This window comes from Amblyraja radiata, chromosome 22 (genome assembly GCF_010909765.2).
Source record: "Amblyraja radiata isolate CabotCenter1 chromosome 22, sAmbRad1.1.pri, whole genome shotgun sequence".
NCBI classification, from domain to species: domain Eukaryota; kingdom Metazoa; phylum Chordata; class Chondrichthyes; order Rajiformes; family Rajidae; genus Amblyraja; species Amblyraja radiata.
The window spans coordinates 42,400,688-42,428,286 of record NC_045977.1 but is presented as its reverse complement, the minus strand read 5'-3'; the positions used below and the strand labels follow the sequence as shown (position 1 = coordinate 42,428,286).

The window sequence follows — 27,599 nt, the reverse complement described above, 5'->3', positions numbered from 1 at the left end:
CCTCTCACTATTCTATAAAATAATTTGTGCTGCACAAGATTGGAATTGCTCAGAATGACTAAACCTCGAAATCTAATTGCAAAACCTTCTTCTTATTGAGTCCACACACAAGATTAGAGGTTGTTCAGCCAGAGCTGCACGCACTTGTCAGCATCTGCACACAATGGTGTCTGTCTTGTAGCTTCTTGTGCTGTTTGTGCATGGTGGTGGAAAGATTGGTGGATCGACGTGAACGCTCTTTCCTTGAGCCCGTTACAAAACCTCTTGATGTGTTACAATGAGAATTGTTTTCTTTCACCAGACTGAAACACAGTTGCAAGAGGAAACTGGAGCATCCAATGAACCCACATGGCCACGGAGAGCAACTCCACACAGATACTGTAGCACCTGAGGTCAGGATCATCCCTGGGTCTCTGGCACTGTGAGGTAGTGGCTGTACTGGCTGGGCCACTGTCGCCCCAGGGGAAGTGGGGAGGAAAACAGGATTTTGTGTTTACGTTTGAAATCACCAAAAACAAAGATAACCGAATGATGTGTACATCGACATTATTAGTAAAATGACAGGCCTATTCAAATAATTCAAATGTAGATCAGATATGTTCTTCTTGAGAATAAAGCAACATAGATTCTTATTAGGACCTGAGAATATTGCTAGTTTTACCTCTTCAGAGCAGAGATTAATTCTAATGGAGGATTTCAAAACCAGGGAAGAATTTAGGAGAAGAAAAATAATGATTGATAAATAGGTAATAAGGGGTAATGCCTCAAGATTCCAACTGAGGGAAGATATGAGAGGATTGTTTTGTTTTGACATGGCACAGTGATTTCTAAGATGATTTCGAAGGAATTAGTCATTTTTTAATATGTAAGAATAAACACATAAATAACTTCCTTACATGCTGCGATTAAGAGGATAATGTGAATGCCTGGAATATTACAAGGATTAGGTTTATTAATGTCATGTTTACCAAGGTACAGTGAAAGCCTTGCTTTGCACGCTATCCAAGCAGATCGGATAATACCACACATAAATACAATGAAGTCAAACTCAAGTCCAATAGGTAGAGCAAAGGGGAAGATACAGAGTGCAGAATATAGTTCTCAGCATTGCAGCGCATCAGCTCCACAGACAAAGTCCAATGTCCACAGCAGGACATTGCAATGGTCCCAGCTTATGGAAGGACCATTCAGACGTCTGATAACAGAGGGGAAGCGAGGATAATAGACTCCCGAGTGTAGTGGTGCCTGTTTTCAGGCTTCTTTAACTTCTGCTGGACAGGAGCAGGGAGAAGGAGTGACTGAGGTGGGACTTTGGAACATTGTTGATATTTATCCATCCACTGAGAAATCTTGGGCGATGCCTCAGCGATTTCACGATGAACTAGTTACACAAGATGGGGACATTGATGGCAGGCTTGTGACTCAATAAGCCCCAAAGCTCAAAGAAAAGCACACAAATACACAGCGCCATATTTACATTTCACAATATTCAATTGACAAGGGTCCCTTGGGGAACCATTGCTTGAGTATTGTGGTGAGGTTTACACCAGCTGCAATGACAGAAGGAAGAGCAATTCTTCACAGAATGTTTGGAATAAGGCAACGGATACACATGTTCAGTTGTGAAGACAAATGACAGAGCACACGAGCTTTTCCAAACTGTTTCAACAACCTTCTCAGACAACGAGAATTCATTTCTTTCTGACCGTCGTCAGTCTTTCACCATCACTACACATCTCTCACCCTGGATGCACCTTCTCCAGTACAATCACATCCTTGCTTAGGTACTCCAGCCACTCTGTCTTTTCTTGCTGACCAACATTCACAGTTCCTGATATCTAATATTTTCCTCTTGCCTTTGCCATTCGTCAATATGTTCCCTTAACACAGTTGCCTTTTCTGCTACATTTCAATATTCACAGACAAATGTCTTTGTCTCAGTATACCTACCTATACTTGGGTCTTTCAATCTTAAAGCTTACCTGGAAATTCTGTGCAAAGATCCACTGACCTGCTGTGACTATGGCAAGTTTGGCATTAAACTTCGCTTTATATAGTTATTCATTAGCAAGACTTCTTACACGTAGCAATTCAAAACCAAATTTGTCAGAGCCCCTGACATCTTATTTCAATGTTGTGCATCATATAGACCAAACTATAGACAACATGTAAACTAAAGCAGCCTCAGGGTTGCCTGGCATCATCATCCTCACAGCCAGGGGTCTCTTAAACACGACACACTAACCTCAGCACCAACAAAGTGCTGGAGTAACTCAGCGGGTCAGGCAGCATCTCTGGAGTAAAGGGATAGGTGACATTTCACAAAGTGCTGGAGTAACTCAGCGGGTCAGGCTGCATTTCTGGAGAAAAGGGATATGTGACATTTCGGGCTGAAACCCTTCTTCAGAACCTATTTTAAGGTCTGAAGAAGGGTCTCGACCCAAAACGTCACCTATTCCTTTTCTCCAGAGATACTGCCTGACCCGCTGAGTTACTCCAGCACTCTTTGTCTATCTTAAGTACACCAGGAGAGTGTTTTGAGAAGATATGCAGACAGTCAGAAGTCGGCTTTATCTTTGACCATGAAGATGGGTGGAAGTGTTTGGTGAACGAACACTTTGAGACGAGAGTCACCATAAATGTGTACGTTTCAAAGGAAGTGATGGAAAGGGCTAAAGTTGGCCCTGAAGTCAAGGTCCTCAATTGGGGGAAGGCTGATTTCAACAGCGCAAGAAAGAATGTAGCGAAAGTAGACATAGAGCCATGCCGCACAGAAACAGGCCCTTCGGCCCAACTCTCCCATGCCAGCCAAGACGCCTGTCTGAGCTATTCTCATTTGCCTGCTGGAAAATGGGGAACAAATGTTTGCAGGCAAAGATGGTATCTGGCAATACTGTGAGCAGTTTTGGGCCACTTATCTGAGGTGGGATGTGCTGGCTTTGGAGAGGGTCCAGAGGAGGTTAACAAGAATGATCCCAGGGATGAGTGTATGATGAGCGTTTGAAGGCACTGGGCCTGTACTTGTGGGAGTTTAGGATCCGCTGAGTTACTCCAGCACTCTGTGGATAATAAAATGCCGAGTGTGGACGTGGTTACCAGTAATGGGAGAGTCTAGAAAAAGAGGTCACAGCTGCAGAATAAAAGGATATACCTTCAGAATGGAGATGGAGAGGAATTTCCTTAGCCAGAGGGTGGTGAATCTGTGGAATTAATTGCCACAGACGGCTGTGGAGGCAATCAATGGGCATATTTAAAGTGATATATTCTTGGTTAGTATGGGTGTCAGGCAGGAGAATGGGGTTGAGAGGGAGAAATCGATCAGCCATGATAGAATAGTGAAGCAGACTCGATGGGCTTAATGGCTGGGTTCTGCTCCTATGTCTTATGGTCGAGGTGGGAGTCTTTTAAGTTAGTAATACCTCCGGGATGACATGTTGCAGTAAAGATTAAAAGCAAAGATGGTATGATTAGGAAATCTTAGATGATAATAAGGTTAATGATGGTTTGATCAGGAAAAATATGGAAGCATATGAAAAGTATGGATAACTGGAATTAAGGAACTCTCTTGATCAAAATGGCAGTGGTTCTTGAAGAGCTGACTAACAATTTTGGGAATTCTGGGATGTGCTGGCTCTGGAGAGGGTCCAGAGGAGATTTACGAGAATGATCCCACGAATGAGTGAGGTAGCGTATGATGAGAATTTGTCAGCACTGGGCCTGTACTCGCTGGAGTTTAGAAGAATGAGGGGGGACCTCATTGAAACGTACAGAATAGTGAAAGGCTTGGATAGAGTGGATATGGAGAGGATGTTTCCAGTAGAGGGAGAGTCTAGGATTCGAGGTCACAGCCTCAGAATTAAAGGGCATTCCTTTAGGAAGGAGATGAGGAGGAATGGTCTAATTCTGCTCATCACTTATGGACATGACTTTGCATTGACTGCCTGCAGCAATCATACAGGCCACACACTGCCAGATGTTGCTATACTGGAAGCAATGGGCAAGAGTTAAGCATGCAAACACTGTAAAATGCCAATCTTCACCAGCGATTGTCTTAATCCCTTAATGTCCAGTCTACCCCAAAGTCTAATGCAGTTTTGTTCTCATGTGATGCAGCCTTCAAACACACCTAGAGCAATTAATAAACCAGATCGTGCCGGCATGTGATTGCTGCCCTTAGTCAGGCCAGGCCTGAACCGAAGATAGACACAAAAAGCTGGAGTAACTCAGCGGGTCAGGCAGCATCTCTGGAGAGTGACGTTTCAGGTCGAGACCCTTCTTCAGACTGAGAGTCAGGGGAAAGGGAAAGGAGAGATATAGACGGTGAAATATAGAGATAGAGAACAAATGAATTAAAGATTTGCAAAAAAGTAACGATGATGAAGGAAACAGGCCATTGTTAGCTCTGGGCTCATTGAAAATGAGAAAAGGGCCTAGTCCCACTGTAAGAAGTAATTTCTAAAGTTCTCCCGAATTTTCCGTGGATTCGAACTCGGAGAATGTCCGTAGTGGATCCGTAGGAGTTCGTGGATGTCTCGTAGCAGCTCGTACGAGTAAAAAGTAACAATTTTTTTCATCACGAGTATTTTTTTACTCGTGGACATTTTTCACAGTGTTGTAAAAACGTCACGAGTTTACCGTATTTCCCGAGTACCTAACGTTAGCATTACGAGCCGCTACGGGACATCCACAAAATCCTACGGGCCCGCTACTGACATTCTCCGAGTTCGAATGAGGGGAAAACTCCGGTGAACTCTTGAATTACCTCGTACAATGGGACAGGCCCTTTATACAGAGAATGAGACCCACCAGGACGACAGGGAAACTAGTACAATGACTAGGGTGGGGGAGGGACGGAGAGTGAGGGAATGCAAGGGTTAACGCGTACAATGACTAGGGTGCCTGTTCAAATCCAGTGTCCACCGTGCTGCCTTGAAGCATTCCAGCCACGAGCGCAGTGGTTAGTGTAATGGCAAACCCTCTGGCAGCATTTGGCCTGCACTGAAATGTGTAGGAAGGAACTGCAGATGCTGCTTTAGACCAAAGAAGGGTCTTGACCTGAAACATCATCCATTCCTTCTCTCCAGAGACGCTACCTGTCCCACTGAGTTACTCCAGCATTTTACCTGCACTGAAATGTCAGGCAGCAAATCCATCCACAAATTTACCCAATGTCAAAACCACAAGGAACATTAAATGTCCCCAAATATCTCAAACATTCACAATTTAAATGAAGGTTTAAAAAAAACTAAGGTGTTGTGTTGCACACATCTTGAAAAAAGATTGACATTAGATACATTAAAAACCTTTAAATAATATCCTCACAAAAAGTCACAAGGTGCTGGAGTAACTTCAGTCTGAAGAAGGGTCGCAACCCGAAACGTCACCTATCCATGTGTTCAAGAAGGAACTGCAGATGCTGGAAGATCGAAGGTACACAAAATTGCTGGAGAAACTCAGCGGGTGCAGCAGCATCTATGGAGCGAAGGAAATAGGCGACGTTTCGGACTGAAGAAGGGTTTCGGCCCGAAACGTCGCCTATTTCCTTCGCTCCATAGATGTTGCTGCACCCGCTGAGTTTCCCCAGCAATTTTATGTACCGTCACCTATCCATGTTCTCTAGAAATGCTGCCGGACCCACTGATTTACTCCAGCACTCTGTGAAACGTCACCTATCCATGTTCTCCACAGATGCTGCCTGACCTGCTGAGTTACTCCAGCAAGTTGTCTTTTTTTTTTGTCAACCAGCATCTGCAATTTCTTGTTTCTACAAAAAGATTTCCGGAGCTCAGCTTTAATGGCAGTGCCTTATATAAAAAAGTGACCTTTAGTCTGGCAACAGTGATCTTTGGAGAGATACAGAGTGCTGGAGTAACTCAGCGGGTCAGGCAGCATCTGTGGAGAACATGGATAGGTGACGTTTCACAGAGTGCTGGAGTAACTCAGCGGGTCAGGCAGCATCTGTGGAGAACATGGATAGGTGACGTTTCACAGAGTGCTGGAGTAACTCAGCGGGTCAGGCAGCATCTGTGGAGATAAGCGATGGGTGAAGTTTTCATCATAAGAGATAGGAATAAATTAGGCCATTCGGCCCATCAAGTCTACTCCGCCATTCAATCATGGCTGATCTATCTCTCCCACCTAACCCCATTCTCCAGCCTTCTCCCCATAACCTCTGACACCCGTACTAATCAAGAATCTATCTCTGCCTTAAATATATCCACTGACTTGGCCTCTACGGCCTTCTGTGGCAATGAATTCCACAGATTCACCGCCCTCTGACTAAAGAAATACCCCCTCATCTCCTTCCTAAAAGAATGTTCCTTAATTCAGAGACTGTGCCCTCTGGTCCTGGACTCTCCCACTGGTGGAAACATCGGGACCTTTCTTTAGAGCCGACCTGAAATGTCACCCATCGTTTATGTGCAGATGCTGCCGGACCCGCTGAGTTACTCCAGCACTCTGTGTCTATCTTGGGTGTAAACCGGCATCTACAGTCCTTTGTCTCCGCGGTGATTCTCGGGGGTCCCGGGTGTTTGATGAAGAGGACTTGGTGTTGATCCAAATAGACCGTGATGGCGGTGAGACAGACCCATGATGTGTGTGTGTGTGTGTGTGTGTGTGTGTGTGTGAGAGGCTGCGCGCTTGCAGTAAATAACACACTAGGAACCATTTCCCCACTGTACACACATCTGCGTCCAGCGCCCTGTGTACTGGCCACACACACATGCATGTATGCAGTCTAATGCCCGACCATCACTGTCCATCCTACGGCCACGGATGGCTTTTAGCAAAAGGCATCACTGGATACAGTTGACAAGATTGTAACGGGGCCGGTGGGCCAGCTGTGTGTGCTGGAGCTGGAGATGTCGGGGGCCGGACAGGTCAGTGTGCGGGAAGCACCCACTCACTCCCCGCCGCCCGGTGCAACGTGTGGCCGGTCCCGCTACACACAAGCAGCGGGCACTTGTCAACATCCGCTGCCCGATGGCGATGCGGCTGCTCTGGACCTTGGTCCCGGTGCCCGGTGCCCGGTGCCGGCTACACGCGGGGCCGGTGGGTGGGTGGGAGCGGGCAGCGGGCAGTACCGACTGGGCGAGCGCCGGTGCTGAAGCTGGCGACGCTTACCTGGCGACGAGCCTCTGGCCGTGAATCAGCATTGGGATTGAGCTGAGTGTGCGAGCGAGGTGTGAGGCAGCGATTATTATACACCGCTTGCCTTTCAATCATTAGCTGCCGGCCGCGCTCAGCCAAGTGTGACAGAGTGTGTGTGAGTGGGCGGCCCGGGCCCTCGCTCATTGTCACTGTCACACACACACACACACACACACACACACACACACACACACACACACACACACACACACACACACTCACTCTCACACACACACACACACACACACACACACACTCACTCACACACACTCTCACACTCACACTCATACACACACACACACACTCACACTCACACACACACACACACACACACTTACCCCCACAAAGCCCCGCTCTCCAACACCAGCAGCTCGCCTCCAATAGCAGCAGCAGCAACGTCTGCTTCTTGACCCCCCTCCACCCACAGAAGTTGAGCCACAATCGCGGCCACAGACAGCGACCAGCGCCCAGCGACCGGCACTGGGACAGCCGGGGAAGCGATGTCACAATGACACCACACGTCAACGCATCTCAACAGGGCTGCTTCCGTGTATAATTGTGGTCTGTGCCAGCAAGCAACATAACGCTAAAGAGAGCTCTGGCCAAGTGTAAGAACTCAGCCCCAGGGAAGGATGATATTTGCTACATAATGATAAAGCATCTAAGTGAGGAGGGACTCCAAAAGATACTTGCACTATATAACAAGGTGTGGGAAGAAGGGCGAATACCGGAGAGGTGGAAGGAAGCAATCATTGTGCCTATTAGGAAACCAGGGAAAGATGCAAGTAATCCAGTAAATTATAGACCCATAGCTTTAACAGCACACATGTGTAAACTGATGGAAAGAATGGTAAATGAAAGATTAATGCATCTAATGGAAGAAAACGGTATAGTGGCTAATTATCAGAGTGGCTTTAGAAAAGGGAGAGGTACTAATGATCCAGTTCTGTGCTTGGAAGATGATATAAGGAAAGCACAAGTTAAAAAAGAATCTGTAGTTACCGTATTTTTTGATGTAGAGAAGGCTTATGATATGTTGTGGAGAGAAGGTCTTCTAATAAAGCTGCATTTAATGGGAGTAGGAGGAAATATTTTTAACTGGATAATGGATTTTCTTAACGGTAGAAGTATCCAAGTTAAAATAGGGTCAGACATCTCTAGTAAATGTGTAGTCGAGAATGGAACTCCCCAAGGAAGTGCGATAAGCCCGATCCTATTCTCAATCATGATCAATGATATATTTGCAAACATTCAACCAGAGATGGGGCGATCGCTCTTTGCAGATGATGGCAGCCTATGGAGAAAGGGGAAGAATATAGATTTTATCGTGGAAAAAATGCAGCAAGGGATAGCCCAGGTGGAAGAGTGGGGAGTGAAATGGGGTTTTAAATTCTCTATAGAGAAGACAAAGACAATAGTTTTCACAAGGAAGAAAATTAAAGAGGATGTCCAGTTAAAACTACGGCAACAATTTGGAAAGAGTAAAAGATTTCCGTTTCCTGGGAGTCCATTTTGACTCCAGATTAACATGGAGGGTCCACATTACAAAAATAATTGGAAAATGCAAAAAAGCCATCAATGTAATGAGATGCTTAGCAGGTTTAGAGTGGGGAGCAGATATATTATCTCTTAAACATATCTATGTATCACTGATCAGATCCAGACTAGAGTATGGCAGTATAGCTTATGGATCAGCATCTAAGTCAGTGTTGTCCGAGTTGGACAAAGTCCAAGCGGAAGCTCTAAGAATCTGTATAGGAGGTGTGCGGACGTCACCTGTATGTGCACTACAGGTGGAAACTGGGGAGATGCCGTTGAGACTACGCCGCAGACAACTAATGGCTAATTACTGGCTAAGCCTTAAGGGGCATGGAGAGAACCACCCAACAAAACAGGTAGTACAGGAGTGCTGGGAGAGATGGGTGACTCAGTCTGGAAGCTTCGGCTGGGTTGGAGGAGGTGTGGCAAGGGACATGGAAGTAGAGGACAAAGAGTTCTGCCCTGCAGTATTGTGGCCATCTGTCCCAATATGGTTACTGAACATCCCAAAAGTTGATCTGGAGATATGGGAGGCAAAAAGGAGGGAAAAAAATTCGGACCTAAAAACAGAATACCATAACCATATATATAATAGATACAGGGAACACCTCTTAATTTTCACAGATGGATCAAAGGACCCAGTAGCTGAAACAACAGGGGCAGCTGTGGTAGTGCAAGGGATGAATGTTGAGATTTACAAAAGAACAAATAACTATTTGACAGTGTATACAGTGGAACTGTACGCTATTTTGATGGCAGTTCGGTGGATAGAACAGGTGCAACCATGCAAAGTATTAATATGTAGCGACTCATTGTCTGCAATCCAGAGTATTGGGTCTGGTGCATCCCATAGGCGGCCTGACCTAGTGTATGAAATTCTACTACTATTAAGCCAAGTAACAAGGAAGGGCAGTGACGTGACTTTGTTGTGGGTCCCATCACACATTGGTGTGCAAGGAAATGAAAAAGTGGACAAATTAGCAAAAGAGGCCGTTAAAAAAGAGAACATAGAGGTAAACCTACAATTATCCAAATCTGAAGGAAAACACATTGTGTGGAAGAAAATAAATCAGGAATGGCAACAATACTGGGAACAGGAGACAAAGGGGAGACACCTCTATTCGCTACAAAATAGAGTGGGCATTACAGCAAGAAGAGGGGGGAACAGGAGAGAACAGGTAGTATTAGCAAGATTGAGGATAGGACACACTCACCTGAACAGCACATTAAAAATGTTGGGAAAACACCCTACTGGGCTGTGTGAGGAATGCCATCAGCCGGAAACAGTTCAGCATGCTCTAGTTGCATGTAGAAGATATGAAACAGAAAGAAGAGTTTTGATCAGTGAAATGAAGAAAATTGGAATGACAGATATATCAGAAAAGAACATTCTAGAGTGTGGAGGGGAAGGAAAAGGAGTAAAGGTGTTGTTTAATTTCTTGAGGGCCTCTGGCCTTATAAAAAGGATATAATGTAAAGACATGAGGACTGTGGAGTGAAGCCAGAAGGTGGCAGCAATGCAACATTGTGGATGCCGGCTGCCGTAAAACTCCAAAGAAAAAGAAGAAGCAACATAACGATGTGGCACTCTCACAGAAGAAACAAGGAACTGCAGATGCCGGTTAACCGAGGAAAGAAACAAAGTGCTGGAGTAACTCACCAAGGAAAGACGTTCTTATGTGGTAGGCCTGTCCCACTTACGCGACCTTTACAGGTGACTGTTGGCACCCGTGATAGGTCACCGAAATTTTCAACATGTTGAAAATTCAGCGGCGACCAGAAAGACGCCACGACTCTTTGGAGACCTCTCACGACCATGCAGGCTGGATGGCCGTGAGAGGTCTCCTATGGCAGTGAGAGGCCACCCACGATATGTTGCCAGGTCAATGGATATTTTTAAGGCAGAAATAGATAGATTATTGATTAGTACGGGTGTCAGGGGTTATGGGGAGAAGGCAGGAGAATGGGGTTAGGAGGGAGAGATAGATCAGCCATGATTGAATGGCGGAGTAGACTTGATGGGCCGAATGGCCTAATTCTGTTCCTGTCACTTATGACCTTAACACCTTCAGTTTTGTATAAAGGACCATTCCATTTGTGGGTGCATTCCAGTACCAACAGGGCAGTACACAGACTGATTCTGGCAAACAGAGCCTTGTGTCTACATGTGCCAAGTGCCTGTACAGTTTAGTTTAGTTTATTGTCACGTGTACAGAGGTACAGTGAAAAGCTTTTGTAACGTGGAAACCAGTCAGCAGAATGACAATATATGATCACTATCGAACCATTTACAGTGTATAGATACACGATAAAGGAATAACATTCAGTGCAAGATAAAAACAGTAAAGTCCGATCAAAGATAGTCCCAGGGTCACCAATGAAGTAGATAGTAGTTCAGGACTACATAAGTCTGAATAAGGGTCTTGACCCAAAACGTCACCCATCCATTCAATAGACAATAGACAACAGGTGCAGGAGTAGGCCATTCGGCCCTTCGAGTCAGCACCGCCATTCAATGTGATCATGGCTGATCATCCATAATCAGTACCCCGTTACTGCCTTCTCCCCATATCCCCTGACTCCGCTATCATTAAGAGCCCTATCTAGCTCTCTCTCTCTCCAGAGATGCTGCCTGTCCCACTGAGTTACTCCTGCATTTTGTAGTTCAAGACCGCTCTCTAGTTGTGGTGGGATGATTCAGTTGCCTGATAACAGCTGGGAAGAAACTATACTGGCTTTTTGGGAAGTCCATTAGTCAACAAACACTCAAGTGTGTCAGTAACTCCATAGCAACCCGTTTAGAAATGATCCTTCTAAACAAGTATCGACATATTGGACTCAGTTTACATTTCAGTTAATTTTTTGTCAAATAATGTGCAAGTCATTTTGTAATGCACACTGTTGGTCTGGAGATCACCAAGGTTGAAGGATCTCGGAGGTTATTGCACTTATGTTATTACTAGAAAGTTATCTCTGTTACTTATTTTAAGCAAGGTCTGCAATGTTCCACGATAGATGACTTGCGATTCGCATCATGAGTGGTCACATGGACTCTGCACTGTAAATGGGGTGCCAAGTCTACAAGTTATAGTAGTAGAATTAGGCCATTCGGCCCATCGAGTCCACTCCGCCATTCAATCATGGCTGATTTCTGCCTCCTAATCCTATTTTCCTGCCTTCTCCCCATAACCCTTGACACCCGTTCTAATCAAGAATTTGTCTATCTCTGCCTTAAAAATATCCACTGACTTGGCCTCCACAGCTCTCTGTGGCAATGAGTTCCACAGATTAGCTACCCTCTGACTAAAGAAGTTCATCCTCACCCCCTTTCTAAAAGAGCACCCTCTAAGTCCAGCAAGGACTCTACTAAGAGTGGGAATTCAAAGTGGAGGGGGAAAATAGTCCTGGGGCCTAATGCCCCTGTCCCACTTAGGAAACCTGAACGGAAACCTCTGGAGACTTTGCGCCCCACCCAAGGTTTCCGTGCGGTTCCCGGAGATTGCAGGTGGTTGCCGGAGGTTGCATGCAGTGGAAGCAGTTAGGGAGACTGACAAAAACCTCCGGGAACTGCACGGAAACCTTGGGTGGGGCGCAAAGTCTCCAGAGGTTTCCGTTCAGGTTTCCTAAGTGGGACAGCGGCATTAGTCAGTTACATAAACTGAGGAGGTAATTATATCTACTTGTGCTGCTCTTACACACAGCTAGAACAAGTAAATCCTGTCACTAAGAATCTTCTCCAGTAAGTTCCTTACAGATGTAAGGGTCTCCGGCTTATCATTTCTTTGTCCCTATTTGGTTTGTTCCTGTTGCCGTTCATAAGATCATAAGTGATAGGAAAAGAATTAGGCCATTCGGCCCATCAAGTCTATTCCATCACTCAATCATGGCTGATCTATCTCTTCCTCCAAACTCCAATCTCTTGCCTTCTCCCCAAAACCCCTGACACCTGTACTAATCAATAATCTATCTAACTCTGCCTTAAATATATCCACTGATTTTGCCTCCACAGCCGTCTGTGGCAAAGAATTCCACAGATTCACCACCTGCTGAATAAAGAAATTCCTCCTCATCCCCTTCCTTAAAGACTGTCCTTTAATTCTGAGGCTGTGACCTACAGTCCCAGTCTCTCCCACTGGTGGAAACATCTTCTCCAGTCTTCTGCAACCTTGCCTGTGGCTAGGGAGGATACAAAGATATTGGTCAACGCCAGCAATCTCCTGTTTAAGAAGGAACTGCAGATGCGGGAAAATTGAAGGGAGACAAAGTGCTGGAGAAACTCAGCGGGTGCAGCAGCATCTATAATAGGCAACGTTTCGGGCCGAAACCCATGAAGAAGTCAGCATCTGAGCCATGTGGAACTCACTGGCTCAGATGCTGCTGCACCCGCTGAGTTTCTCCAGCACTTTTGTCTGCCAGCAATCTCCTCTCTTACTTCCCTCAGTATCCCGGGATAAATTCCATCAGGCCCTGGGGACTTATCCACCTTAAGTCCTCCACGGATGTAACATCTCCTTCTTTATATCAACATGCCCTTGAATATCAACATAACCCGCTCTGATCTCACCGTCTCATTTAGGACCTCACCCACTCTGGCTCCAGGCGTAGATTCCATCGCTTGTCCTTGAATGGACCTACCCTTTACTACTTATACACCAATACAATGCCTTGAAATGCAAGGCAATCCTTCTTCTCTGACATAATTGCCAAAAACAATAATAATGCACGGGCCTTGTTTACTACAGTCGACAGGCTAACAAACCCTCCTGTGTCAGTAGCCCCTGAACTGCTTTCCACAAGGGCCTGCAATGAATTTGCCTCCTTCTTCACCGACAAAATTCAGAAAATGAGGCAAGCAGTCAGTGCCTCCACATCAGGTGCAGGACATGTGTTGTCCATGTGTCCACTTATAATCAATTCAAATACCATGACACAATTTTATGTTATTGACCATAAAACCTTGGAGGACATTGTACAACATTTGAAATCCTCCTCCTGCTGCCTCGATATTCTACCAACAGGCCTTTTCAAAGGTGTATCAAACTGCATGACCTCAGACCTTCTACAGATTGTAAACACGTCCCTTCTCTCAGATGTCTTCCCACAGGCCCTGAAAACTGCTGTTATCAAGCCTCTCTTAAAAAAGAAAAACTTAGACACTTCACTACTGAACAATTATAGACCAATATCAAACCTCCCATTTCTCAGTAAAATCATTGAAAAAGCTGTTTTTAAGCAGCTGAACAATTTCATGTTAATGAACAGCTGTTTTGATGTCTTCCAGTCAGGATTTAGACCACACCACAGCACCGAGACGGCTCTTGTTAAGGTCTTCAATGCCATTCACTTAAACACAGACAATGGCAAAATTTCAGTCTTAGTGTTACTAGATCTCAGTGCTGCATTCGACACAGTCGATCACAACATATTACTAGACCGTCTGGGAAACTGGGTGGGACTTTCGGGAACAGCATTAAAATGGTTTGAATCCTACTTGAAGGACAGGGACTACTTTGTGTCTATAGGTAATTACACATCTGAACATGCAAACATTACATGTGGAGTTCCCCAGGGCTCCATTCTGGGGCCTCTTCTGTTTAACATCTACATGCTTCCACTGGCTCAGATCATGAAAAACATCAAAATATGTTACCATAGTTACGCAGACGACACACAAATCTACATAACAATATCACCAGGAGACTATAGTCCAATACAAGCACTGAGTAGATGCATTGAGCAAATCAACGATTGGATGAACCAGAATTTTCTCCAATTAAACAAAGAAAAAACTGAAATAATTGTTTTTGGATCCAAGGAAGAACGATTAAAAGTTAGCACCCAGCTTCAAATGGTAATGCTAAAAACAACAAACCAAGCCAGAAACTTTAGGAGTAGTCATGGACTCAGACCTGAACTTCAACAGCCACATAAAAACAGTCACAAAGTCAGCCTACTATCACCTAAAGAATATATCAAGGATTAAAGGACTTATGTCTCAGCAGGATTTGGAAAAACTTGTCCATACATTTATCTTCAGCAGGCTCGACTACTGTAACAGTGTCTTTACAGGTCTCCCTAAAAAGTCGATCAGACAGCTGCAGTTAATTCAGAACGCTGCTGCTCGAGTCCTCACTAAGACCAAAAAAGTAGATCACATTACTCCAGTTCTGAGGTCTTTACACTGGCTTCCTGTCTGTCAAAGAATTGATTTCAAAATACTGCTGTTGGTTTACAAAACACTGAATGGTTTAGGGCCAAAATACATTTCTGATCTTCTGCTTAGCTACGAACCACCCAGACCTCTCAGATCGTCTGGGACAGGTCTGCTCTGTGTCCCCAGAGTCAGAACTAAACATGGAGAGGCAGCATTTAGTTTTTATGCACCACATATCTGGAACAAACTCCCAGAAAACTGCAGGTCTGCTGCAACTCTCAGCTCTTTTAAATCTAGACTGAAGACTTTTCTGTTTGCCGCTGCCTTTCAGTAAACAATACAATTTATTAATTACCTATACTGCACTGTAACTTCTATTCCTGGTTTTATTCTATTTTAAATATTTTATTTGATTGCTTTTAATTTTGTAATTATTTTATCTGAATAATCTAATAATCGTTTTACATCTAAATGTCATTTCATATGTGTTTCTTTCCAATGCTTATAATGTTTTATGTAAAGCACTTTGAATTACCTTGTTGTTGAAAGGTACTATACAAATTGCCTGGCCTGGCCTGGCCTGGCCTGGCCTGGCCTGGCCTGGCCTGGCCTGGCCTGGCCTGGCCTGGCCTGGCCTGGCCTGGCCTGGCCTGGCCTGGCCTGGCCTGGCCTGGCCTGGCCTGGCCTGGCCTGGCCTGGCCTGGCCTGGCCTGGCCTTGCCTTGCGATTCTCCTTAAGTCACCTTGCTGTGAGGGTATGTCAGAGGCCCCTTTAGTGTTTTAACTTATTTTCTGCTTCCTGTATATTCCTCAAGAGCCTTGTCCGATTTCAACTTTGTAAACTTTGGGCCCCAATCATCCCTATAAACATATTGGGACCTCAATAATTGATTATATATATTAATCATTCAGACAAGATATAAAGCCACAACCAAATTTGTCCATGATGCAAATGTATGTTGCATTGTGAGTAGCAGCATAAAATTACAAAGTGATCAAATACTGAGTCAGCACAATAAGCTACACTGTGGCAAATTGAATTTGATATTGCCATATGATGGATTGCTACCAACAATAAAGATACATAGGGAGTGCATGAAGTGAGACAAAGTCCGGCGGAATGTTCGCCTTTTTACCCAGAATAGTAATTGGGAAGTTTTGCTCCAGCTCTACAAATCGGAGCGTAGAGAGATAGTTTATTGTCACATGGACCGTGAAGGAACAAAGACATTCTTTGTTATTTGCAGCTTCATCTTCTTTACACAGTACACAGTACACAGTACACAGTACACAGTACAGTACAGTACACAGTACACAGTACACAGTACACAGTACACAGTACAGTACACAGTACAGAGTACACAGTACACAGTATACAGTACACAGTACACAGTACACAGTACAGTACACAGTACACAGTACACAGTACACAGTACACAGTACACAGTACACAGTACAGTACACAGTACACAGTACAGTACAGAGTACAGAGTACACAGTACACAGTACACAGTACAGTACACAGTACACAGTACACAGTACAGAGTACACAGTACACAGTACACAGTACACAGTACAGTACACAGTACACAGTACAGTACAGAGTACAGAGTACACAGTACACAGTATACAGTACACAGTACAGAGTACAGAGTACACAGTACAGTACAGTACACTACACAGTACAGTACAGCGTACACAGTACACAGTATACAGTACACAGTACACACTACACAGTACAGTACACAGTACACAGTACAGTACACTGTACACAGTCGCCACAAGGCACCGACAAAGTTACAAAGTACCCTTAAATATTGTTGGTCTCTTCTTCGTCCCCTTCCCCCCCTCCTCACCACCACAGGCCCCTCTTGTTCTTGGGGGCCCCTACCAGGCCAGGTCCCCCTTTGTTCCCGACAGCCCCCACACCGGGTTCCCCCTTTGTTCTCCATGACACGGCTCGTCCACCTCGGCCCCCCGGTGTCTCTGGCTTCGATGTTCCGCGTCCAGTCCTCGATCTTGCCGGCGTGGATCTGGTCAATGCCGGTGGCTCGGGCCCCGAGTCCAGAGTCCGCCGTGTGCGAGCAGGGCATACCCATTCCACTGGTAGGTCCGCTATGATCGGTTCACGGAGACCGAGCTTCAGTGGGCAGTTCTCCGTCCGCGGGCGGTGAGCTGGGGCTACTTGCCGGCTACTCAACAATCATTCATTAATGATAAATCTATCATGGGATTCCAAACCGTTGCATGAATTGGCCATTTCAAATGGAACAGAACTTAGAAACATAGAAACATAGAAAATAGGTGCAGAGTAGAGGCCATTCGGCCCTTCGAGCCTGCACCGCCATTCAATATGATCATGGCTGATCATCCAACTCAGTATCCTGTACCTGCCTTCTCTCCATACCCTCTGATCCCTTTAGCCACAAGGGCCACATCTAATCCCCTCTTAAATATAGCCAATGAACTGGCCTCAACTACCTTCTGTGGCAGAGAATTCCACAAATTCACCACTCTCTGTGTAAAAAATGATTTTCTCATCTCGGTCCTAAAAGACTTCCCTCTTATCCTTAAACTGTGACCCCTAGTTCTGGACTTCCCCAACATCGGGAATAATCTTCCTGCATCTAGCCTGTCCAACCCCTTAAGAATTTTGTAAGTTTCTATAAGATCCCCCCTCAATCTTCTAAATTCTAGCGAGTACAAGCCGAGTCTATCCAGTGGTATAAGTGTTTCATTCACCATGCAACAATTGGTACTAAAAAAGAGTGCTGGAATAACTCAGCGGGTCAGGCAGCATCTGTGGAGAACATGGATAGGTGACGTTTCACAGAGTGCTGGAGTAACTCAGCGGGTCAGGCAGCATCTGTGGAGAACATGGATAGGTGATGTTTCGGGTTGGGACTTTCTTCAGATTGATTCTCATGATCTCCTTCATGAATCATCACTTTTCACAATTCCTCTCCCTGTCCCTTTGAATTGCTTTCAGACAGACTGTGCTACTGGTGAAAGGCAACACTAACACACATGGCGACAGGCATTGATCTGATGTTTCTGCCTTTCATACGGGCCAGTCCTCTGGCCACAGTTAGTATTGGAGGTCCTGAACAGGCAGGGAAAATGAAGCGTGAGGTAGCAATGAACTTTGCCTGAGAGGACAAACGTGGGTTAGTGGCCAAACAACATGACAGCCTGGCATGGATCCAGTTACTTCAGACTCATTTACATTCCTGGTACAATTTAACTGAAAATGGTCACCGTCAAGTGGCTTCTTCTTCTTGCGAATGAAACATAAACCAAAGGAATAGTTCGATCTCAAGCCGGGAGTTGAGCAGCCAGATTGTTGCCTCTGTTGGCGTCAATGTCTGCCAGGCCCTGACACAGCTACATTTGGTGGGTGGTAGAGCGGGCACCCAGAGATGATATGGTTGGCTGTCTATAGTTCTGTTCCACATTCACAGGCTGGGCTCTGGCGGAGGGAGTCCCCATCTCCACACGCTGGCATTGAAACGCCCAACTCCAGTACCAAGTCTGTTGAGCTTCACCCACGCTCCTCTGGGGAGGTCACACCCTGGACAGCTTTTATCTGGTGAAGAGATGTAGCTGTGTAATGGAGATAATAATAATAATAATAATAATACATTTTATTTATGGGCGCCTTTCAAGAGTCTCAAGGACACCATACAAAAATTGAGCATGTAGAGGAAAAACATGTAAGGGGAATGAAATAAATAGTAGAGACATGACTAGTACACAAAGTAAAGACAGAATTCAATACAAAACACAGTATGAGGCAATTAATGAACAGATGAAAAGGGACGGGGACGTGGGGCTAAGGATAGGCAGAGGTGAAGAGATGGGTCTTGAGGCGGGACTGGAAGATGGTGAGGGACACGGAATTGCGGATCAGTTGGGGGAGGGAGTTCCAGACCCTGGGAGCTGCCCTGGAGAAGGCTCTGTCCCCAAAACTGCGGAGGTTGGACTTGTGGATGGAGAGGAGACCGGCTGATGTGGATCTGAGGGACCGTGAGGGTTGGTAGGGGGAGAGGAGGTCAGTGAGATATGGGGGGGGGCCAGATGGTGGAGGGCTTTGTAGGTGAGGACCAGGATTTTGTAGATGATCCGGTGGGAGATGGGAAGCCAGTGAAGTTTTTTGAGGACTGGAGTGATGTGATGCCAGGATTTGGTGTGGGTGATGAGTCGGGCGGCTGCGTTCTGGACCAGTTGGAGTCGGTTGATGTAGGTGGAGCTGATGCCAAGGAGAAGTGAGTTGCAATAGTCCAGTCGGGAGGAGATGAAGGCATGGATGAGTCTTTCAGCAGCGGGCGTTGTGAGAGAGGGTCTGAGTTTGGTGATGTTGCGGAGATGAAAGAAGGAGGTTTTAATGACATGGCGGATGTGAGGCTCAAGGGAGAGGGTGGAATCAAAGATCACGCCAAGGTTGCGGGCCTGGGGAGATGGGGAGACAGTGGTGCCGTCGATGGTGAGAGTGGGGTTATTGATTTTGCTGAGTGTGGCTTTGGAGCCTATGAGGAGGAATTCTGTCTTATCGCTGTTGAGTTTGAGGAAATTATGTTGCATCCAGGTTTTTATAGCTGACAAACAGGAGTTGATATGGGAGGGGGGGGGGGGGGGGGGGGGGGGGGGTTGTGGGGGGATTTGGTGCCAAGGTAAATCTGGGTGTCATCAGCGTAACAGTGGAAGTCCAGATTGAAGTGGCGGAGTATCTGACCAAGGGGGAGGATGTAGATGATGAAGAGGAGGGGGCCGAGTACGGAGCCTTGGGGAATGCCAATGAGGTTGCCTTCCACTCCTGTGACCACTTGGTGGCTATCCAGTGCTGTCAAGTGGCTATCAAGGCTTAACTCGAGCATGTTGACCTGACATTAGTAATGTTGGTAATCTTCCTAGCTGAGGCACGGCAGGATCTGCACACTGCCAACGGCTCCCACGCCTGCAAGACCATCTCTGCACAAGGAAGAATGTTATTTACCTGAAAAGAAGACTCACTTTAACAGTGCTGGTGTGTTGAGACTCATCTATAATAACACAACATGAAATGTCAGGAAGGTTTTACATGACCATATTCCCACTGGATGCCTTTCATTAGTTACCATGTTCCAGCATCAGGGCACAACAATAATCTTCAGGCCTCGGTTTGGATGCAGAGAATCTGCTCCCGTTCTCTTTGGTTTGTGCAGATTCCTTGACAACTCTTGAGAAGATTTTGACCAGGGTGGGATGATCTCCAACTACTACCAAGTGAAGAGTGAACCTGGAGTAAGTGTCCAGAGGACATGCTCAGGTTGAAGAGAGATACCTGTATGTTAAAGGTGCATATATCTGCTCCTGTAGGGAAACCATCATATGTGACATCTCTGTTCAAGCAGGGAGCAAACTGCTTCCCTTTGGCTCATGTAGATCTGGTGTAGAGTTACAAGTTACTCATGGATGATCTTCCCTGTCCATAGAGAGTAACGAGTTGCTCACTCGTGGCCTCTTGCTGTTCAATGAGTAGAATGATCTCCTGACCAATTATATCTGGTTAATGAGGATATCAGTTCCTCCCCAGTGGCAATTTGATACCCATTTAATGCTTCAATCTGCTCCCATAGAGTCCAGACCTCTGCTTTAACCTGTGTGAGAATGCGCAGGAGGAGAGACTGGCCACATGTTCCTCCACCACTGGTGCTGGCTAAACACGGAGCATCTTGCTCAGACTTGGCAAAGACACACAGCCCAGGATGGAGATCATGATCATAAGTGATAGGAGCAGAATTAGGCCATTCAGCCCATCAAGTCTACCCCGCCATTCAATCATGGCTGATCTATCTCTCCTTCTCAACCCCATTCTCCTGCCTTCTCCCCATAACCCCTGACATCCATACTAATCAAGAATCTATCTATCCGTGCCTTAAAAATATCCATTGACTTGGCCTCCACAGCCTTCTGTGGCAAGGAATTCCACAGATTCACCACCCGCTGACGAAATAAATTCCTCCTCATCTTCCTAAAGGAACGTCCTTTAATTCTGAAGCTGTGACCTCTAGTCCTAGACTCTCCCACTAGTGGAAACATCCTCTCCACATCCACCCTATCCAAGCCTTTCACTATTCAGTACGTTTCAATGAGGTCCCTCCTCATAAACTCCAGCGAGTACTTCCCCAGTGCCGTCAAACGCTCATCATATGTTAACCCACTCATTCCTGGGATCATTTTTATAATCCTGACCTGTACCAGATCAGGTCGGGGGGAGTTCCCCCCGCCACGGGTACCATGTCATCCCGTGCTACCTGCTCCATGGTCGGATAGTCGGTGACTAAACCGTCTCCCCCATCTAGTTTGCCAGGTGAGGAGGGGGCTGTGGACCCCCAGTAGGACCAAAAACAAGACCCGTCAAAGGGTGGATGAGGTCCTAGCGAGCCAACGGCCACCCACACTTCACTAGAAGTTGCGATCACTGTCGTACACGGCATTGTAAGGCACCGTGCCCGTTGATGTTTTTAACGATGATGATAATGCTGACTCTGCACAACCTCCTATGATATTTTGAGAGATGGCCTCTTCCATGGTTTCCTCTGTCTCCTACCTTCACACAGCCAGGTCTGACTAGCTGCTCCAACATATTCTGTGCATCCACAATCAGCCTTTTCATGAACATGCGAAATGGGGATTTTTGCAGATGAACGAACACTGTAGCAACTCCTGGCACAAGGAAACAATCTGTGTGCTGACTCAGCAAGATGTTGACGACATTGGGGCATAGCCTAATGTGTGGTTAGCCACCCATGCACCATACATGCAGCCCCATAGCAGAAGCGTCCCGTCGCGGGGCTGGGAACTGGAAGTATCCTGAGCTAATTCTGCTACCACCATCATCTACTGCAACAAGTGTTGGCTCCATCTGATCGTCGCCGGAAGCTTGCGTCCTTTTCAGGGCGGTCGATGACAGCGATGTCAACATTTGAAACATGGAAGATGGACATGAAAGAAGAAGACCATACATGTACCAAGAAATGACCATCCAAACGGAAAAAATAGACCTCCCGTTGACATTCAAAACATTATTGCGAATTTCCCAATTCAACTTAACTGGAACAGCAATGTAGGTATGGAGGTGACAACAGGATGAGAGGCTGACTAACTCCTGTACTTAATGCTTGCATCACAGAGAATAAAGATTATCCAACCACACCATGAATTTCATGATTCACCAAATTACGGGTATGATCTTTGGTACTCGCTCTGATAAGTAACTTTATTTATTGATGATTTCCTATTCTAATGTTTAGTAACTTGGATTACATTTATTCATCTTTATTAAGCATTTGTATGATAAACCTTAACCTTGTCATGAGGTTGTCACGGTGGTGCAGCGGTAGAGTTGCTGCCTTACAGCGAATGCAGCGCCGGAGACCCGGGTACAATCCCGACTACGGGTGCTGTCTGTACGGAGTTTGCACGTTCTCTCCGTGACCTGCGTGGGTTTTCTCCGAGTTCCTCGGTTTCCTCCCACACACCAAAGACGTGCAGGTTTGTAGGTTAATTGGCTTGGTATAAGTGTAAATTATTCCTAGTGTGTGTAGGATAGTGCTAATAAGAGTGGTAAATCTCTGGAACTCTCTGCCACAGAAGGTAGTTGAGGCCAGTTCATTGGCTATAATTAAGAGGGAGTTAGATGTGGCCCTTGTGGCTAAAGGGATCAGGGGGTATGGAGAGAAGGCAGGTACAGGATACTGAGTTGGATGATCAGCCATGATCATATTGAATGGCGGTGCAGGCTCGAAGGGCCGAATGGCCTACTCCTGCACCTATTTTCTATGTTTCTATGTTTCTATGTAATGTGCAGGGATCGCTGGTTGGTGCGGACTCAGTGGGCCGAAGGGCGTTTCCGCACTGGCTCTCTAAACTAAACTAAATGTGCACACAGTAAGTTCATATACAGTAAATAGCAGTATGATCATTACTAGATAAACTGGCTTAGAAATGCCGATTGAGGGGTAAGTTTGACACAATGGTGCTACAGGATCCCTTTTTATCCACAAGCTTGAATGCCGTATCCAAGATGCAGCAAGTACGCACTGTTTTAGCACCTCTGTGTCAACGGAGGGTTTAGCGACAGCAACAATGGTGAAGCAACTCTGCTCACATGCAACCCTGCAAATACCTCAGGTGTGGTCAGGTGACTTTGTGGATGAATCCCTTTTCACTTCGAGACGAGGAGGTTTTCCAAAAAACAATGAATGTAAATATCGTAAAAATGCAAAGAATGAACCAGGCAATCCTGGAGTGAAAGTTACAACACACGGAGCTGAATAGAGACACACTGTTGTTGAGATCAATAGCAATGAACCTGAGGGAGAGATGGAAGTAAAGGAATTGGATAAGTTTAGTGACCAGGAACTCCAGATGCTGCAATCTTGAGCAATGCAGACTGCTGGAGGAACCCAGTGGGTCTGGAGGCATCTGTCGATGGAATGGACAGATGATGTTTTACATAGAAACATAGAAAATAGGTGCAGGAATAGGCCATTCGGCCCTTCGAGCCTGCACCGCCATTCAATATGATCATGGCTGATCATCCAACTCAGTATCCCATCCCTGCCTTCTCTCCATACCCCCTGATCCCTTTAGCCACAAGGGCCACATCTAACTCCCTCTTAAATATAGCCAATGAACTGGCCTCAACTACCTTCTGTGGCAGAGAATTCCACAGATTCACCACTCTCTGTGTAAAAAATGATTTTCTCATCTCGGTCCTAAAGGATTTCCCCTTATCCTTGAACTGTGACCCCTAGTTCTGGACTTCCTCAACATCGGGAATAATCTTCCTGCATCTAGCCTGTCCAACCCCTTAAGAATTTTGTAAGTGGGAAGAAGGGACCCTTCTTCCCACTGGTAGATGCAGGAGGCACAGATCAGTTCCATTTGTTGCACATTTCAGCTCACCTTCTCTAAGGAATTAGCAAAGTCCTCGTCGAATATTTAGTAGAATGTACAGTAAGATGAAACAATAAAAACTCGTGACCACAAGCTAACTAGTATGATGGAATATTTGTCTGTTGTCAGGCACACTGCAGAATCACTGCAGACATAATGATTAACCATGCATTTAGGAAATCTCCACTCCTGCTGAGAGTGAGATTGGCGAGAGTTAGATTGCAAGATTAATTTAGACAATGTAGCTCCCTGTGACTGCAGAGACAGCAGTAGTTAACACGTCACCCACTAACCACTCAGTTGGTCGACAATCTTCAACAAATGTTGATAAGCATGTTGAACAGATGAATATTCTCCAAACAAAAATAATATGTTGCATTGTTGATGGTTAATGTATGCAGGCACTTTCACCAAGTCCTTAAAATTAAAACAAACATGATGGTAGGAGGGGGGCATGGATCTTACCCAGGTTAGAGGATTCCAAAACTAAAGCGCAATGACTTAAGGTGGGAGGGAGAGATTTAAGAGGGACCACAGGGGGATTTTTTTTCACTCAGAGGGTAGTCTGTATCTGAAATGAATTACCAGAGGAAGCTGTAGAAGTGGCTGCAAGTATGATTTTTAAACACCATCTGAACAGATATATATTAAGAGGAAGGGTATGGAGGGCTATGGGCCTAACAAAGTAAAGTGGGAGCAGCCCCATATGCCCACTTGGTCAGCATGGACAAGATGGGCCGAAGGGCCTGTTTTCATTATGTATAGCTCTGTGACTATATGAGTGAGGTGAATAAGAATGAGAGTTCTCAATGAAACTTACAAAACTCTCCCAGGGATAGAGAGGCTTGATGCAGGGATAATGTTTCCCTGGCAGAGGGGTTTATAGCCAGGGTTCAGTTTCAGAACAGGAAGTAGGGCATTCAGTATTGAGGAGAACATTTTCAATCCGAGGAAGCTGAATCTTTAGAATTCTCTCCAACGGGAGTTTGAAGGTTCAATCGGAAAGTTAATTCAAAACTGAAGGTAGACAAAAATTTGTACCGCTGCTGGCAAATTCATTTCACTTGCACTTTATGTGCAAGTGACGATTAAAACTGATTGTATTATATTGTATTGTAAAATGCTGGAGAAACTCAGCAGGTGAGGCAGCATCTATGGAACGAAGGAATTGGTGACGTTTCGGGTCGAGACCCTTCTTCAGACTGATGTGGAGGTGGGGAGAAAGGAAGATGCAGAGACAGTGGGCTGTGGGAGAGCTGGGAAGTGAAGGGGAAGGAGGGAGAAAGCAAGAACTACCTGAAATTTGAGGTCAATGTTCATACCGCTGGGGTGTAAACTGCCCAAGCGAAATATGAGGTTCTGCTCCTTCAATTTGCGGTGGTCCTCACTCTGGCGATGGAGGAGGCCCAGGACAGAAAGGTCGGATTCGGTATGGGAGGGGGAGTTGAAGTGCTGGGCCAACGGAGATCAGGTTGGTTAGTGCGAACTGAGTGTTGGTGTTGGGCGAAGCGATCGCCAAAAGTCCCAAAATCACCAGAAATCTCCCGGTTCTTTCTTAAATAATTCAAATCTGAGATTGATTGTAGCTTTAAATCTTAAAGTTGGGAGAGTATTTATAAGAGGATCAGCTGTGATCTTGATAACTAGCAGAGTAGGCTTGAAGAGCCGAAAGGTATTCTCCTACTTCCTAGAAAGGACACAAAATGCTGGAGTAATTCAGCGGGTCAGGCAGCATCTGTGGAGAACATGGATAGGTGACGTTTCACAGAGTGCTGGAGTAACTCAGCGGGTCAGGCAGCATCTGTGGAGAACATGGATAGGTGACGTTTCTCAGAGTGCTGGAGTAACTCAGCGGGTCAGGCAGCATCTGTGGAGAACATGGATAGGTGACGTTTCACAGAGTGCTGGAGTAACTCAGCGGGTCAGGCAGCATCTGTGGAGAACATGGATAGGTGACGTTTCAGGTCGGGACCCTTCCATCATTCTGAAGAAGTTGTGGACGCTGCCCAGACCATCACATAAACCAACCTCCCTTCCATTGAGTCCATCTATACCACGCTACCTCAGTATGGCCAGCAGCATAATCAAGGAACAGTCTCACCCTCTTTTCCTCTTCAGTCACTCCCTCTTCTTAGGGCAACTAATCAATACACTTGTATCTGGAGGCAGCTGTTTATGCAGAGTATTTGAAATCAGGACAAAGTCCTTTAGTATCAACTACAACACACAATAAAACCGTGGACTTTAACCACTTTTTAAAACTCTAGAAAGCAGCAACCTCCCTGTGGAGTTGGAGGAAAGGCTGATATCAATGAATTTGCAACTAACCTGAAAGTGGCTGATGATTTTGTTAATGCATGACTGGTTTGGGGCTGTGGTGCTGAGCTCCACAATGGCAGCCCAGGCAGGACACAGTGCTGCACACAGACTGACATCACAAACCGCCTGCACCACACACCTCTGACGGACTTTAGCCATTCAGCGGATGACACACTCTGATTATGCTGCTCAAAACGAGTTGAGCCGGAATGTGCTACTTCGGAGTCACGCGAGTGACTACATGAAGGAGCCCGCCAGGACGCATGCGTGGCATATCGCTTTCACGCTTGCGAAACGACAGGCGGGGTGGAACGTTCCCCCGCAGCGGTAAGTTTGAAACCGCGACCTGCAGGTAAGTGATTTACTCTGCGGTAGTTTTTGTCCCCGCGCTGTTTTTACACAGGGGGGGAAGCTGGACAAAATAGTGTCCACAAGTGCTGCGAGTAAAGCTGGCTGGGGTGGACCGCGAAGTTGCGGGAGCCAGCAGCAGCTGAAGGCACAAGCCCCGTAAGGGATCAGCTGTGCCGACTTTTTGTCCTGCGCCGGCCAGAACACCACGGCCGGGCGGGAGACTATTCAATTTAAACCAGGACCTGCAGGTAAGAGCTGCGGTCTTTTTGTGTTTTCCGATGCTGATTACAGGTGGAGAAACCAACGGGCTGCGACAAAGCTGGTGAGGGAGGACCGCGGAGCAGCCAGCAGCAGCCAGCGGCACTCGGATCACCGATAGTGGGATCAGCTGTGCCCGATGTCGCCTCCGCACCGGCCAGATCCACGCGGCCGGGCGGTAAGGCTAGACACAAAACAAACAAGGTCGTGGACTCAGAGGAGTCCGACTTTGAACAACCGCGGGCGGCCAGCGACCGAGATCGCTGGAGCCGGATGGAGCGGTGTGTGGAGCATTTGCTCCAACGTGACAGACTCCGGGAGATGGAGTCGGGTCACTGTGGGTCCTATGATAAACCCACAGCAGTACCTCTTGAAGGGCTGCACAGTGCTTCTACCTCATCAGAGGGGAGCACTGCGGGTCAGTTCTGGGCTGACCTGGAAGAGGGGTCCGCAGAAGGAAAGACAAGTGTGCAGGGACTGTGCAAACCTGGGACCACAAAACCACCAATACTATTGTTTGGAGGCAACCTATCGAAGCAAATCAAGGAGCTCGATGAGGAAGCAAAAACCCTGGGACTAATAAAAGGGACTCCAACAAAAACCCACGACAGCCAAAGACAGCACCCCTACGCACCCACCAGCAGAACTGGTGAAAGCTCGAAGGTCCGGTACTCAAAACATGAGTCTTTTTAGGCCATGGTCCAGGCCGGCCCTCTTGGAAGATGCGGGGACCTCCAACGCCAACCAAACCGAAAATCCAGACACCAGCGCAACAACAGCAGCGAAGAACCTACAAAAAAGAAGTAAACCTGCCACTGGTAACTATGGAGGTAGGTGGGTCTGGTTCCCTACAAAATACAGGGAGCATGGAGGTTGGGGGGAGATTA

At 46.2% G+C, this 27,599-nt stretch overlaps 1 protein-coding gene across 4 annotated transcripts in view; it reads right to left on the bottom strand.

Moving 5' to 3' along the window:
- The window catches only part of abat (4-aminobutyrate aminotransferase), a 95,023-nt gene extending 68,786 nt beyond the window's left edge, over window positions 1-26,237 (bottom strand). Inside the window, exon 1 of one of the 4 annotated variants that reach the window (XM_033041170.1) lies at window positions 26,113-26,237. The gene's annotated coding sequence lies outside the window, so the exon portion shown is untranslated. Of the gene's footprint in view, window positions 1-6,900; window positions 6,925-7,125; window positions 7,313-7,490; window positions 7,763-26,112 lie in introns of those variants that run through there. The other 3 variants (XM_033041169.1, XM_033041168.1, XM_033041171.1) reach the window with 3 other exon arrangements.
- Between the last annotated feature and the right edge of the window lie 1,362 nt (window positions 26,238-27,599).